The 15,733-nt window shown below is 40.5% G+C and overlaps 1 pseudogene; it reads right to left on the bottom strand.

The window, feature by feature from the left end:
- Positions 1-13,978: 13,978 nt before the first annotated feature.
- On the bottom strand, positions 13,979-14,953 carry LOC134203712 (trypsin-7-like; annotated as a pseudogene).
- Positions 14,954-15,733: the final 780 nt, after the last annotated feature.

Here is a 15,733-nt window from a genome sequence, read left to right as displayed (position 1 = left end):
CCATTGATGTACACCCGATTCTTTTTTTACACGGGGGATGCGTTCCGTGTAAAAAAAGTTTTCAGTTCAAAATTTGAAAATCCGTGTAAAAAAAGTTTTATGATTTCTCGACGAATCATGCAAAATGGAGCAACTTTGCAAAAATTTTGTATGGGTTTTTTTTTTAAACGTACACGGCCGTTCCGTGTAAAAACAGAATCGGGTGTATATTGAAACTTCGCTGAATGGTTGAATGAGAGGTTTATTCCATGTTTGAACCAGGACTGCCCCAGTGTGGGTCGATAGTATATCAGCCGAGATGCTCAAAGCTGACCACATGACATCCGCTCAACTACTGCATCGTTTATTTCGTAATATCTGGGACATCGCAACTTTCCCGGTCGACTGGATGCAAGGTATCTTAGTGAAAGTTCCCAAAAAGGGGTACCTGACTGTATGCAATAACTGGCGAGGCATTATGTTGCTGTGTATCGTTCTCAAAGTTCTATGCAAAGTTATCCTACTCCGGATTCAGGATAAGATCGATGCGACTCTCTGGCGGCAGCGGGCCGGATTCCATGCCGGAAGATCCTGTGTGGACCATATTGTCACGCTCCACATCATTCTGGAGCAGGTCAACGAATTCCAAGAGTTCCTTTACTTGGTATACATTGACTACGAAAAAGCTTGACCGTCTCAATCAAAGATTTCTATGCCTTGGGAGTTTCTGTTGAAACAAATTTTGGACAATTCTCTTGGATTGCTGCCTACTTTCCTTTCCAATGCAATGGGCAGCAAAGGAATTTGTTGAGAGCTGATCTTCAAATTCTGACTCGCAACAAACCTAAATTTTTCATTATTGGTGACTTCAATGCCAAACACTGTTCATGGAATAATGCTCAAAGCAATTCTAATGGTAAAATTTTATTTGAAGATTGTTCTGCGGGATATTATACTATTCAATATCCCTATGGACCAACTTGTTTTTCTCCCAGTCGAAATCCTTCTACAATTGATTTACTTTTAACGGATTCAAGTCAGCTGTGTGAGTAATTGGTAACTCATGCTGACTTTGACTCTGATCACCTTCCTGTGACGTTTGGAATCCCACAAGAAGCAATTTATAATCCAATCAGCTCTACTTTTAATTACCATAGAGCTGATTGGGAGTTATATAAAACGTATATCGATAGGAATTTTGATGTTGATATTCCTCTCGATACCAAAAAGGATATAGATAATGCTCTCGTATCTCTGACAAATTTAATTGTCGAAGCCAGACGCATTGCAATTCCTAAATGTGAAATTAAATTCAACTCCATTATTATTGACGACGATCTTCAGCTACTGATCCGTCTTAAAAATGTGAGGCGAAGGCAATACCAAAGAACTCGAGATCCCGCGTTGAAAGTTATTTGACGAGATTTGCCAAATGAAATTAAAAAACGTTTCGCTATTCTGAGAAATACCAATTTCGAGAATAATGTCTCGAAGTTGGATCCCAGTTTGAAAACCTTTTGGAAATTAACGAAAATTCTTTTTAAAAAGAACCTCAAAAGCCAATTCCAGCGCTTAAAGGGGGAAATAAAATTTTATTTACAAATGGCGAAAAGGCTCAAAAACATGCTCAGCAGTTCGAGAGTGCCCTTAATTTCAGTCTAGGTCTTACTAGTCCAATTGAGGATCAGGTTACACGAAGCTTCGAAGACATTCTCAATCAAGAGAATGTTTCTAACCTTTCGTTGGAAACTAATTAAATGAAGTGAGATCTATTACTAGAAAATTTAAAAATATGAAAGCCCCGGGTAATGATGGTATTTTCTACAAACTTATCAAAAAACTTCCTGAGAGCTCTTTTTCATTTTTGGTTAAAATATTTAACAAATGTTTTCAATTGGCATAGTTTCCAGATAAATGAAAAAAACGCCAAAGCTGTTCCAATTTTGAAGCATGACAAAATCCAGCTGAGGCTTCTATTTATTGCCCAATCAGTTTGCTTTCTTCAATAAGCAAACTGTTTGAAAAGATTATTTTAAATAGAATATGACAATGATGGTTCATATTAATGACAATTCTATTTTTGCTGATGAGCAATTTAGTTTTCGCCATGGGCATTCAACCACTCATCAGTTATTAAGAGTTACGAATTTAATTCGGCTCAACAAATCTGAAGGATATTCAACTGGAGTTGCTCTTCTTGATATAGAGAAAGCATTTGACAGTGTTTGGCATGAAGGTTTGATTGTAAAATTGATGAATTTTAATTTTCCTCTATACATTATTAAACTGATCAAAAATTATTTATCAGATCGCTCACTGCAGGTAAACTATCAGAATTCGAAATCTGATAGAATAAATTACCTGTAAAAGCTGGTGTTCCCCAAGGCAGCATACTGCCCATCAAACAATTAAAGCTGAATAAGCTAGTTTTTTGGCTGAAGAAAGCAATTTTTGGTTCAATAAGCGCTCTATCAGCTTCCAATGTTTTTTGGGTGGGGCCCATATTGTATAACATTTTTACTTCTGACTTACCTGATTTACCACCAGGGTGTCAAAAATCTTTGTTTGCAGATGACACGGGCCTTTCAGCCAAAGGGCGAAGCCTTCGTGTCATTTGGGAACATCCACAAATTACGTAACGCTTAGAGGGGGGAAGGGGGGTTGAGCGAAGTGTGACGATCCATACAAACTTTTCTGATGTTTCATACAAAAGATGTGACTTATGGAGAAGGGTGGGTTGAAAATGACCAATTTTGCGAAACGTAATTAATGGATCTTCCCTTGTAGTAGATTGCAAAAAAGTTTAGATATTTTCTCCACTTACTTGCGAAAATGTTAAATTTCCCCGAATGCTTCCAAAACTTAGCTTATAATTTTCCCGCATAAGCCGAAAGCTTCTTATTTGAAACCTTCTAGCAGACATCTCGCTTAACTTTTCAAAAGGATCTAAGTACCATTTTTTTCATGAATTAATTTGAATATTGCAATCAACAGACCAATATGAAAGATTTTGATTGCAGTACTCAAATTAAATCATGAAAAAAATTTTTACTTAGGACCTTTCGAAAAGTTAAGCGAGATATATTGTCACTATTAATGGGGTTCCAATTAATTGGTCTAGCGAAGCTAAATATTTAGGACTTCTGCTAGATCAAAAATTAACTTTTAAAATTCATATTGAAGGCATTCAAGCCAAATGAAACAAATATATTAAGTGGCCACTTATAAACAGAAAATCAAAACTTTGTCTTAAGAACATACTTTTGATTTACAAACAAATTTTTAGACCTGCCATGTTGTATGCTGTGCCAATATCGACTAGTTGCTGCAATACCAGAAAGAAGGCACTCCAGAGGATTCAAAATAAAATTTTGAAAATGACTCTGAAGTGGCCTCCGTAGTATAGTACCAATGAACTCCATAGAATTTCTAATATTGATTTGCAACAAATGTCCAACAAAATAATTTCCAATTTTAGGCAGGCAATCTTCTATTGCAACGATTAGCTCCTTGTACCCTTAGTATAAATTAGATTAGGTTTTATGAGGTGAACCGGTCTAGGGCCGAAAACCTCATTAATAAAGACAATAAAAAAAGATTAGGTTTAGTTTAAGTTAAAAACATTGTAATTCCTAAATGGCTCTTTTGAACCAGAGGAAAAATCCTAACTGCCAGAGGCAATTGAAACGTATTAATAATAACTAAAAATGTAACATAGCAAATAAGGATGATAGTGTTAAGAAAACACGGAACATTCAGTCTAAGAGATGAATGCATGTATTAGATAATTAACAAATAAAATTAGTTAATTAGTTTAAAAAAAACTCAAAGGTGCAGCCCAATCGGGTTGTACGCAAAGGTGACGTAGGACTAAGTAGCTATTTGAAATTTATGGTTTTTGCCATAATAATTTGTGTCGTTTTATTTACATTGAGCAAACTGCTCGGAGGCCAACTGAATCAAGAAGTCGAATAGTTGTTCCCAGTTGGATGGACTTTGAGTCTCTAACCGTGGAATTAACATGACTCGTCGGCCGCTGAAACCACTCGACTGGCTTTCAGTCGGGGACATCACAATCCTTACTTTGCCACGTACGCTTACATCGCGGGCGAAAACCAAACGTTGCAAATAAATATATTTGCGTTTGGTTCCACGCCACTTATGATTCTGCTTATTTCTCCTTTATATCGGCCATCCATTTTTGCAATTAACTCTTTCTTTCTATAAAATGCTGCCCTAGTAACATTTTGGTTTTATACTGGTTTTATAACACTCTTGAAGAGTAAATTTTGCTCTTCAAGAGCGTTATAAAACTTCAAATGTTACTTGGGTGGTCCTGAGAGGAACCAATTTTCTTTTCCCAATGCGTCTTTCCAATAACTAACTGCATCCAAAACTTGTCAGCACCTTGTGTTGAAATTGTCCGACCGCCACTTGATGATTTTTCGCTAAGCCTCCACCATTTGGAATTAATTTTCAGCATTGCCACTGACATTCACCGCTTCATGCTGCTGTGTCCGCTCAAATTTTGTCGAACCGCTCATTCCGCTCTTTCCGCGGAATCTCAATCAAAATGGCTCGCGCGCGCCGGAAAGCAGCTTTCTTGTATTCAATAAATTAAGCCCGTTAGCCCCGCCCCTTTGTGATCTCTATGGTTGTAAATATAATGTGCACTCATAACGATTAATGAAGGGGCGGGGCTAATGGATTTCTTCATTAGATATAAGAAAGCTGGTTCCCGGCGCGCGCGAGCCATTTTGATCGGGATTCCGCAGCATACAACAGACCGTTCGGAGAATGACAATTTTTTTTTTTGACAAATTCAAAATTTTCTCGCAAGAATCTGAATTTGGTTATGATATGTTGTTTATCTAAGATGCGTATTGTTGCGAGGAATAACAACAGAAATTTGACTCAAGACGAAGTTTCTTCATATTACAAAACATTATCTCTTGGCATCTGTCTGTCCGAGCGACGTTCACCGATGGGTGGTTGCTGTAGATAGTTTCCACTGAGGTGGCGTCTTCATTGATTTTATACAAAAGAATGTTGATCCGACTATCCGAAATAAACTTTCTTCAAAGTGCAAAACTCAATCGTAAATAGTGAATTTGATAGCGCGTTTTGGAGGGAGATGATGTAGTGAATTTGAATGGATGGAATCACTAACAGCAACCAAGCTACCACGCCAAAGCCGATGCCACCGAAACAGTTCTTTTTCGCAATTAACTCTTTCGTTTCATAAAATATTGGTCGTGAGAAGAACCAATTTTCTTTTCCCAATGCTCCTTTCCAACTAACTGACACCACAATTTGTAATAAATTTTCAGCATCGGCACTGGCGGTGCGGGATCGCCACGGTGCTATTTTTATGGTCAACCCTTTCTTCATATGAAATGCTGGCTCGTTGAGGTTGAATGATCTGCAGCAACACATCGAGCACCACCACCAATGCGATGGATTTTCTTTGAAAATGATATTAGCGCCTTGGTGATGCTTTGTCCGCTCCGTTGCGATCGCTTTGATGCGTCCGCTCTGCTTAAAATCTTGTTCATACTGAGGATTAGATTCAAACCCGCAAGTGATTGATTTTGGACGTCTGTGCTAGTGATGCATGTACGTGATTGGTTAGTTTACCTATTTCTAAACTTTTTATTAATTATCGATAATAAATAGTTTTTAAAAAAAATAGTATTTTCATATAAATACAAAGAAGCGTTGACTCATCCTTGATCGAATGGTCCAAAACAATTGAAAATCCATCGAGAAACGGCTGAGATATTAAAGTTTAAAGTCTATCATATTTTCGTGACGGTCCCCGATTTTCGCAATCGTAAAGTGTACCCCAATATAGAAAACACAGACGTAGTCCTACGTCAAAAAGCTGGATACGCTTTACTGTTAATTGAAAGCATTTATAGACGCAAAAATGATTGACGTTGTTTTGGCCACGCTTTCACTCTGCGTACTCCTATGAGGGTCGTAACGAAACTCTGAAATTTTACTGGGTTGGTAACGATTAACGAGAGAAGTTATGTGTTTCACATCGAATTGCTGAATTTTCATACAAAACTAACACGATCATCGATCAAAAGTGAATATAGATGTGCAAATGAGATATCATGGATATGATGTTCCTTAATGTATAGTTTCAGAGCATGATTAAATTATTTGCTAATATAAGCTACTAACAGCACTGCCCATGATTGCATATTTATAACATTTGCATTTTGTCGATTTTGAGATAAGCTCATGATACATCTCCAAATTGCGAATTCTTCCAGTTGACCAGGTGAAATAAGAAAGTTTGTTCTAAAAAAATCGAAAAAATTACCTAGTTGTTTTGTAACATTAAGCTGTGTGACCGCAAAACCGTAACACTGAAAAACCAAAAATCAATATCTCTGAAACACCCACCACGTGAAAGTATATGCTCTCCTCTTTAATATAGTGGGTAAACTAAATGTTCTATCGGGATCTACACCAATTTTTATTTTTTTTCACTATTTTTGGCGCAAACTCCATAGAAATCCCGAAATCCCGCCGATTTAACCCCCCAAAAATGTATGGAAAAATGACCCCCGATAAAACATTTTAAAAATGCACCTACGTAAAAGAGGAAAACCTATACTTTCGTGTAGTGAATGTTTTAGAGATACTGAAAACGGAGCTAAAAACTTTTTTTTCGGGACCACCCTATCTAAATTTTGTCATTTTATCATAAAAAACCGATTTAATCCACCTAGTAATGATGATGTCTTTCTCGTGCATTATAAAATATATTCAAAAAATCCCATTAAACAGGTCAAAAAAGCTCTTTAAGGAAATAGATTACAATGTTTCAATCATTTTGCATGTTTTTTTTGCATTGATTAAAATGCATTGCATGGCAATGCATGGATTTCAAATTTGTTTTTCCAACGGGGGACCTTGGGAAAAAACAATGATTTTGTCTAGAAATACTAGAATAAGAGATCGGCGAAGACGCCATCTTGTTTCTAATCGAACCGTCAGAAGTGGTTCCAATTCGACTTGTTTACACGGAGACGAGCCAGCCTCGGGCTGCAAGTCTCTTAAATAAAGACAAAAAAAAATTGTTTACTTTTTGCCTCTATAAGAAGCAAACAAAAAGTTCAAGTGCTGCCAGCAAATTCATACGTTGCCAATTCGACAGTTTTTACGCCGCTGGTCTCTGGTTATAAGGTTGCTAGTTCAATCAGGCCTTCCTGGCCTTCTATCAAAAGTTTTTTTTTGAGCAATCATATGGCCTTTCGGTACAACTTTGTTGTAAGAGAAAAGCAAAAATACCTGTATGAGATACAAAAAAAAACAGATTAATCCACCTACGGGCAGCAGGAACTATGTCCAAGGGCTTGACGATCCCTCCCCAGGCCATCTGCGAGTTGAAGTGCCTGCCTAGGATGTGGTGGGGTTTGAAAGTGGGCTCTGTTAAACCTCTATAAAAAGCTGCATGTATCCGCAAGTAGGCCAAAGCGACCGTGTGCCGCTCAAAGCACACACGCCCAAGTCCTGGTGTTAGGTGGGACGCTAAACAGACCTGACACGAACACCCTCCGAAGAGACAGGAGGTTTGCGCAGGCTCAATAAGCCGCCTTTGAAAACAACCATCACGAACGACATAGAAGATAATACGACTCGATACAATCGGCAACGACCTAGGTGACGAATAAAGGATCACGATTGGAAGCTTGTAACATGGAACTGCAGGTCGCTAGGCTACGCAGGTTGCGGCAGGATAATCTACGATGAATTACATCCCCGCAACTTCGACGTCGTAGCGCTGCAGGAAATCTGCTGGACAGGATAGAAAATGTGGAAAAGAAGGCATCGATCGGCTACCTTCTACCAAAGCTGTGGCACCAACAACGAGCTGGCAACCGGCTTCATAGTGCTGGGCAAGATGCGCCAACGCGTGATTTGGTGGCAGCCAATCAAAGCAAGGATGTGCAAGCTGAGGATAAAAGGCCGTTTCTTCAATTATAGCATCCTCAACGTACACTGCCCACACGAAGGGAGACCCGACGACGAGAAAGAAGCGTTCTATGCATAGCTGGAGCAGCCATACGATGGATGCCCACTGCGGGATGCCAAAATCGTCATCGGTGACATGACCGCTCAGGTAGGAAGGGAGGAAATGTATAGACCGGACATCGGACTGGATAGTCTGCAAACCGTATCGAATGACAACGGCCAACGATGCATAAACTTCGCAGCCTCCCGCGGGATGGTAATCCGAAGCACTTTCTTCCCCCGCAAGAATATCCACAAGGCCACATGGAAATCGCCTAATCAAGTAACGGAAAACCAAATCGACCACGTTCTAAACGACGGTAAATTCTTCTCCGACATCACGAACGTACGCACTTACCGCAGTGCGAATATTGAATCCGACCACTTCCTCGTTGCAGTATGTCTGCGCTCAAAACTCTAGACGGTGTACACCACGCGTCGGAGTCGTCCGCCGCGGCTAAACATTGGGCGGCTACAAGACGGTAGACTAGCCCAAGACTACGCGCAGCAGCCGGAAGTGGCACTCCCAACGGAAGAGCGAGATTGCTGCAACACCACACGTGGGCAAAGGAGACACGATACAAACGGGAACGGAACAGACAGAACTTGATTTTTTCGGAGGAAAAAGCAACAGCAGGAAGATCGAGACCGTGAAGAAACGGAGCAACAGTACTCGTTTTATGACAAGTGAGCACAGTACTGTTGCTCCGTTTCTTCACGGTCTCGATCTTCCTGCTGTTGCTTTTTCCTCCGAAAAAATCGAGCTCTGTCTGTTCCGTGCCCGTTTGTATCGTGCCTCGTTTGCCCACGTGCGGTGTTGCAGCAATCTCGCCCATACTGCATTCTTCTCCTCAACTAACTGCTCACATTCGTCGTCGTACCAGTCGTTTCTCTGATCCGGCAGCACGGTGCCTAATGCAGCGGTTGCGGTGCTTCGAATGGCGGATCGAATATCTCTTCAGCTATCTTCAAGAGACGCTACGCCTAGTTGCTCTTCCGTTGGGAGTGCCACTTCCAGCTGCTGCGCGTAGTCATGGGCTAGTCTACCGTCTTGAAGCCGCCCAATGTTTAGCCGCGGCGGACGACTCCCATGCGTGGTGTACACCGTCAAGAGTTTTGAGCGCAGACATACTGCAACGAGGTAGTGGTCGGATTCAATATTCGCACTGCGGTAAGTGCGGACGTTCGTGATGTCGGAGAAGTATTTGCCGTCGATTAAAACGTGGTCGATTTGGTTTCCGTTTCTCGATTAGATGATTTCCATGTGGCCTTGTGGATATTATTGCGGGGGAAGAAAGTGCTGCGAGGCTGCGAAGTTTATGCATCGTTGGCCGTTGTCATTCGATACGGTGTGCAGACTATTCAGTCCGATGTCCGGTCTATGCATTTCCTCCCTTCCTACCTGAGCGTTCATGTCACCGTTGACGGGTCTCCCTTCGTTTGTGCAGTGTACGTTGATGATGCTATAATTGAAGAAACGGCCTTTTATCCTCAGCTTGCACATCCTTGCGTTGATTGGCTGCCACCAAATCACGCGTTGGCGCATCTTGCCCAGCACTATGAAGCCGGTTGCCAGCTCGTTGTTGGTGTCACAGCTTTGGTAGAAGGTAGCCGATCGATGCCCTTCTTTTCCACATTTTCTATCATGTCCAGCAGATTTCCTGCAGCGCTACGACGTCGAAGTTGCGGGGATGTAATTCATCGTAGATTATTCCGCCGCAACCTGCGAAGCCTAGCGACTTGCAGTTCCATGTTCCAAGCTTCCAATCGTGATCCTTTATTCGTCGCCTTTATTGTACAAACTCGTCTTATGGCAAGTGAAAACATTCCACTAAAAAGCTCAAAATAATTTTCTTAACAGTACTGTGCTAATAACGTTACGTTACTGTTCACGTAAAAGCTACGTACCACAGCCCGTCATGTGTGAAGACATAAACGAGACCATTCTTACAAACGAGCGTGAGGTGATCCAAAGGTGGCGGCAGCACTACGAAGAGCACATGAATGGCGATGTGGCAGACAAAGGTGGCGGTATGGTAATGAACTTAGGAGCACGCACGCAGGACATGCGACTTCTGGCCCCGAATCTCCAGGAAATCCAGGAGGAGATCGGCCAGCTGAAAACAACAAAGCCCCTGGAGTTGACCAACTACCAGGAGAGCTGTTTAAAACGGTGGTGAGGCACTGGATAGAGCGCTGCACTAGGTAATTACCAAGGTTTTGGAGGATAAGGTTCTGCCGCAGGAATGGATGGAAGTTGTCTTGTGTCCCATCTACAAAAAAGGCGATAAGCTGGATTATAGCAACTACCGCGCAATCACATTGCTGAACGCTGCCTACAAGGTACTCTCCCAAATTGTATGCCGCCGACTAACACCAATTGCAAGAGAGTTCGTGGGGCAGTACCAGGCGGGATTTTTGGGTGAACGCTCTACCACAGATCAGGTGTTCGCCGTACGTCAGGTATTGCCGAAATGCCTCGAATATAACGTGCCCACACATCATCTATTTATCGACTTCAAAGCCGCATATGATACAATCGATCTGGACCATCTATGGCAGCTAATGTACGAAAACGGATTTCCGGATAAACTGATACGGTTGATTAAGGCGACGATGGATCGGGTGATGTGCGTAGTTCGAGTTTCAGGGGCATTCTCGAGTCCCTTCGAAACGCGCAAAGGGTTACCCGGGTAGAATCCGTGATATTGATAACAAAACATGATATTAACTTGTTTGAAATAAGAGTAAAAATAACAAGCGAAAATAACAAAAATTTGCACCAAAATGTCATAAAAATGTAATATTTTGCTTTTAACAAGAACAAACTAATGGCTCAAGGGGCATTCTCGAGTCCCTTCGAAACGCGCAAAGGGTTACCCGGGTAGAATCCGTGATATTGATAACAAAACATGATATTAACTTGTTTGAAATAAGAGTAAAAATAACAAGCGAAAATAACAAAAATTTGCCCCAAAATGTCATAAAAATATAATATTTTGCTTTTAACAAGAACAAACTAATGGCTCAAGATATTAATAAGTTCTTGTTAATAGCAAAACCTGATATTTTTATGATATTTCGGTGGATTTTTTTGTTATTTTCGCTTGTTATTTTTACTCTTATTTCAAACAAGTTAATATCATGTTTTGTTATCAATATCACGTTTTACTGTTAATGAACAATTTTCGTCTACCCGGGTACGGCAAGGTGATGGTCTTTCGTGTCTGCTATTCAACATCGCTTTAGAAAAGGTAATACGAAAGGCCGGGATCGACACGAGTGGGTACGATTTTCAAAAAGTCCAGTTATTTGGTTTCTTCGACGACATAGATATTATGGCACGTAGCTTTAAGAGGATGGAAAAAACCTACATCAGACTGAAAAGCGAAGCTAAATGGATTGGACTAATCATCAACACGTCGAAGACAAAGTACATGGTAGGAAGAGGCTCAAGAGAGGACAATGTAAGCCACCTACCACGAGTTTGTATTGGTGGTGACGAAATCGAGGTGGTTGAAGAATTCGTGTACTTGGGCTCACTGGTGACCTCCGATAACGATACCAGAAGAAAAATTATTAGACCGGTAGTTCTCTACGGACACGAGACCTGGACGATGCTCGTGGAGGACCAACGCGCACTGGGAGTTTTCGAAAGGAAAGTGCTGCGTCCCAAGCAGCACGCGCAACATCTTTCAAATAGGTGTTTGTTCCTAATAAATTGCATTGAGGACACTGGCAATATATCGAGTCACATTGAAGCCACTTTCCAGTTTCAGAAAATCACATTGTTTCATTTCCGTTTAAGTGGCGTCGCAATATTCTACCCATCTGACTTCTTGGGTGGTTTAAAATTCGATGTGTTTCATATCAGAAACAAAACAGATAAGTTGCAGAATTAATAACACTTCGGTTCATTGCTGTTACGACAATGTTTCTGATATGTTGCAAAACACTTTGAGCTCAGCTGAGCAGTATTTTATTTTTGACAGTCCCCTGTATGTTCCGTGTAAGGTACAATGAAGTTACAAATGACTTTGTTGTTTATGTAGTGCACTTGTAGCAGAATCTCCAAATAGAATTGTTGGTGTGATGGTTATAGTAGCAGGTTGCAAATCTCAAGGTCCATGGTTCGATTCCCGGTTGGTTTTTGTGTTTTTATTTTCGTTGTAGCCGCAAGATGTTGCAAATAGGCTCCACCTCTTGCGCTTTTTGTGTCACAAAGGAGTTCCAAATACGACGCCGTTGTGCATAAGTCAGACCTTTAGTAAGTCACACCACAGTTGTTGTTACTCACTGAGAAACAAGAGGTGTTGCTTGGGGTAACATCTATGGTGGGTGCAGATGGCGGAGGTACGGAGGAGACGAATGACCCACGCGTTGCATCAGCTGTTGGGAGAACCATCCATCGTTCACACCGCGAAAATCGGAAGACTGCGGTAGGGCAGTAGCCAGAATGTCGGAGAGCAATCTGGGAAAATGGTTCTCGATAACGAATCCACCTAGCGGTGATGATGCCTCTGTGCATCGTAAAATGCATTGAAAAAAAACACATAGAAAAGGTCAAAAAGCTCTTTAGGAGAAGATTTTTCTATCATTTTGCATGTTTTGCATTAATAACTATGCATTGCAACCACTTTAAATTTTTGGAAAAACATTTTTCAATAATTCCGATAATCAATGTTCGATCGGCCAATAGCAAATAAGGACCGCATTCCCCGTAGAATGCAACTTGTTGCGAGTAAATCGGTAATGCTAAAAGTCTAAAGTTTAGCACATACACACATACATGCACACACAAACAGACATCACTTGGTTGTCGAGCTGAGTCGATCGGTATATAACACTATCTCCGGGTCTTCATCAATAGTTATTTTGGAGTAATCCTAAAGCTTTTCGGTACAACTTTGTTGTATGAGAAAGCCAAAAATGTTTTTAAGCGGAAATCCTTAGAATTTCATTCTCTACAACTTTGTAAAATAGTATGATTCTAACTCGAAATAATAAAAAATGTCACAAAAGGGCCATCCTAATGGCAATGTAACCAAAAATAGATCTTTTCTTGCAGAAAATTTCATCTGAAGACGTAAGAACGAATCCGACCGTTGTGCGCTTCTGAAATCAATGACTCGTTTATTCAGGCAAACTTTTGTTAAACATAATTAAACAAATCACCATAACTCATTTATGGAATAGTGTATTCGTGCTGGACTTTTCTACGTAAATGAAAACACAAAAAGACATGGCCAGGCCATACAACTTAGCTCTAAACGTACCTGCGCTGGTTTTTGATGACAAGAAAAAGATGGGGTCCGTGAGAACTTCGACGACTCTGATGCGACTTTCAAAGGAAACGATGTTGGCTTCACGGAGATGGCGGTGGTGTAATGGCTACCACGGAGTCACATGCGATTTGCGCGCAGTGCGAAAAGGACCACATGTGTCAGCTGGAACGTAAGTTTCTTCTTTGTTCTACGACAGCGATGGCGGCGAATAAATGTCGTTTTTGCCTCGGGCGATCGCCCTGACGCTTAGAGGCACACGTACCCAAAACGACCTGGCTTCGCGTACATGTCTGATTTTCTAGCGAAATTATCGAGCGGATGAAATATCTGCGTCAAGAAATCGCCTCTTTCGAATTTCAGCACTATTAAATTGTATTGAAATTACTACTCTGTAACATTCTTTAAGGGAATGTATTTTTGAAAGTCGCGCCAAATGATTTGAATTTGAACGGGTTATTTTAAATTTAGCGCCATGCTAAATAAGTAGAGCTTTCATTACTTGTCTAAATACGCGAGTTAGGATAGCTGATTTTATCAACACAAGCCCTTTAAAGTTATTGTTTTAATCTTATTATACTTTAAGTACGAATAATTAACAACAAAAAACGTAAATCAGAAAATATAAAAAGACACCCAAATATTCAATAATTGGAGGAAATCAACGCTCTCAAACTCCGGTGGTTTCATGTTATCCAGTTGCGAATAAGCGGGAAAGCTACTCGGGCATAAACCCAGGTTCGTTACCAAGCAGCTAGGTGATCCCCATGAAACAATACCAATCTGTCGTCCTCCAGTAACAAGTGGGCCGCCACTGTTCGTATTGATGCATCACGTCCAGGCTCACTGCGCAAAGCATACTGAATAGAAACAACTATGTATTATACAGCACACATCAATAATATACTGCGAAGCATTTACTGTCCGTAATCCTTCCCGCTGGCCACCCCGCACGACATGTTGCCTGATCAATCACCGGAATATCAACCATCTGTAATATGACTGGTAGTGTTCCAGGTACACTCTGTGAACAATTCGAAGTTGAATGAAGAATAATGATCGATATTATTTAATATTTGTTACCGTGAGCCCCAGCCTGATACTACCGCACGGGTTCCATATAATAAGTTTCAGCTGGTACTAGCTGAATGGGAGAATATACAATCCCTGCATTGCTTGTACAGTGAAGCACGCAAACATCGTTTGCAATAGTTGAAGTGACATATTGAGGATGGTTGATAATCAAATCAACGCTGAAAATAGTGCTCCATCCAGACGGCTGGAAGAACTCCACGTAGGGTTACCTAAAACATCAAAGATATAAATGAAAGTTATATGCGCAGATTATAAATTAAGTTTTTTGAGAAACTTAGCATCTACACTTGGCAACGGAAAGTCAATGCAGCCGAAAGGGCCCAATTGGTAGAAATTATTAAGCTCCACAGAAATGTGATCCGCCGCGGATCATAGAGAGCTGATAGGAAAGCTGCAATGTTGGCATCGATGCTCCGACAATTCGTCCGGTAACGGGGGTCTTTCAATGGACTCTTCATACCGTAGTATGCACTGGGCATACGTCTGTTAAACCGCAACCAAATATCTTCATCAGGCCCTGCAGCCACAACGGTAAGGCATAACACAAGCACTGCGAACACTTTCATCTTACTCAAGTCTACTACCAAATGATACTTAAGAAATAGGCGAAATTATATTTATATAATTTTCGTTATGCTAAGGTGGACAGGTGAGCATTACATGTTATCGGTTTCCTAATTTGAGATTAGATATGAATGCAAATGGAAAATCCATCCATTCCAGTCGATCAATTTTCTCGCTTTATTACTCTCTCAGTGGGGTTACCAAATTCATCATGGGTTCGGGGTTTATTCGATAATGGGGAATCCTGTAGGGCTGATGAAAAACCCATATTGATAAACTTGGTAACTTGCTACATCTAGAAATTACAATTTAGTTCTGTGAAGAATCTTACATTGTTCCATTAGAACTATTGCTTGATAGGAATAATCCAATGCTTTGGTTGTACAACATACCAATACTGAATACCTATTATTATATTTCTATCAATAAGTGTATAACGAAATAAATATCAATTGTGCCAATAAATTAGATCTATTTAGCCTACCTACTACATTTTTGCGAAAATATGTAAAATCGCATGCATCAAAACGACATTTAAAAAACATTCTTCTGTCTATCTTCTTGTTTCATGGGATTACCTTTATCAAAAACTATTGCTGTAAATTTTAACGGTTAAGTCACTTTTCAGTTTAATATTAGCAACCGGATTGCGGCTAATTTCGTTTCGATATAGATATAAATAGCAAGTAGTCAGCAGTTCGATCTAATCAACTTAAGTGTAATGCATTTGTAGCATAAGTGAAACTGATCATGGTCCACCGGGAATAACGAGGAATGCTCCT

The sequence above is a fragment of the Armigeres subalbatus genome, unplaced genomic scaffold (genome assembly GCF_024139115.2).
Source record: "Armigeres subalbatus isolate Guangzhou_Male unplaced genomic scaffold, GZ_Asu_2 Contig207, whole genome shotgun sequence".
NCBI classification, from domain to species: domain Eukaryota; kingdom Metazoa; phylum Arthropoda; class Insecta; order Diptera; family Culicidae; genus Armigeres; species Armigeres subalbatus.
This window is presented reverse-complemented; position numbering and strand designations above follow the sequence as displayed.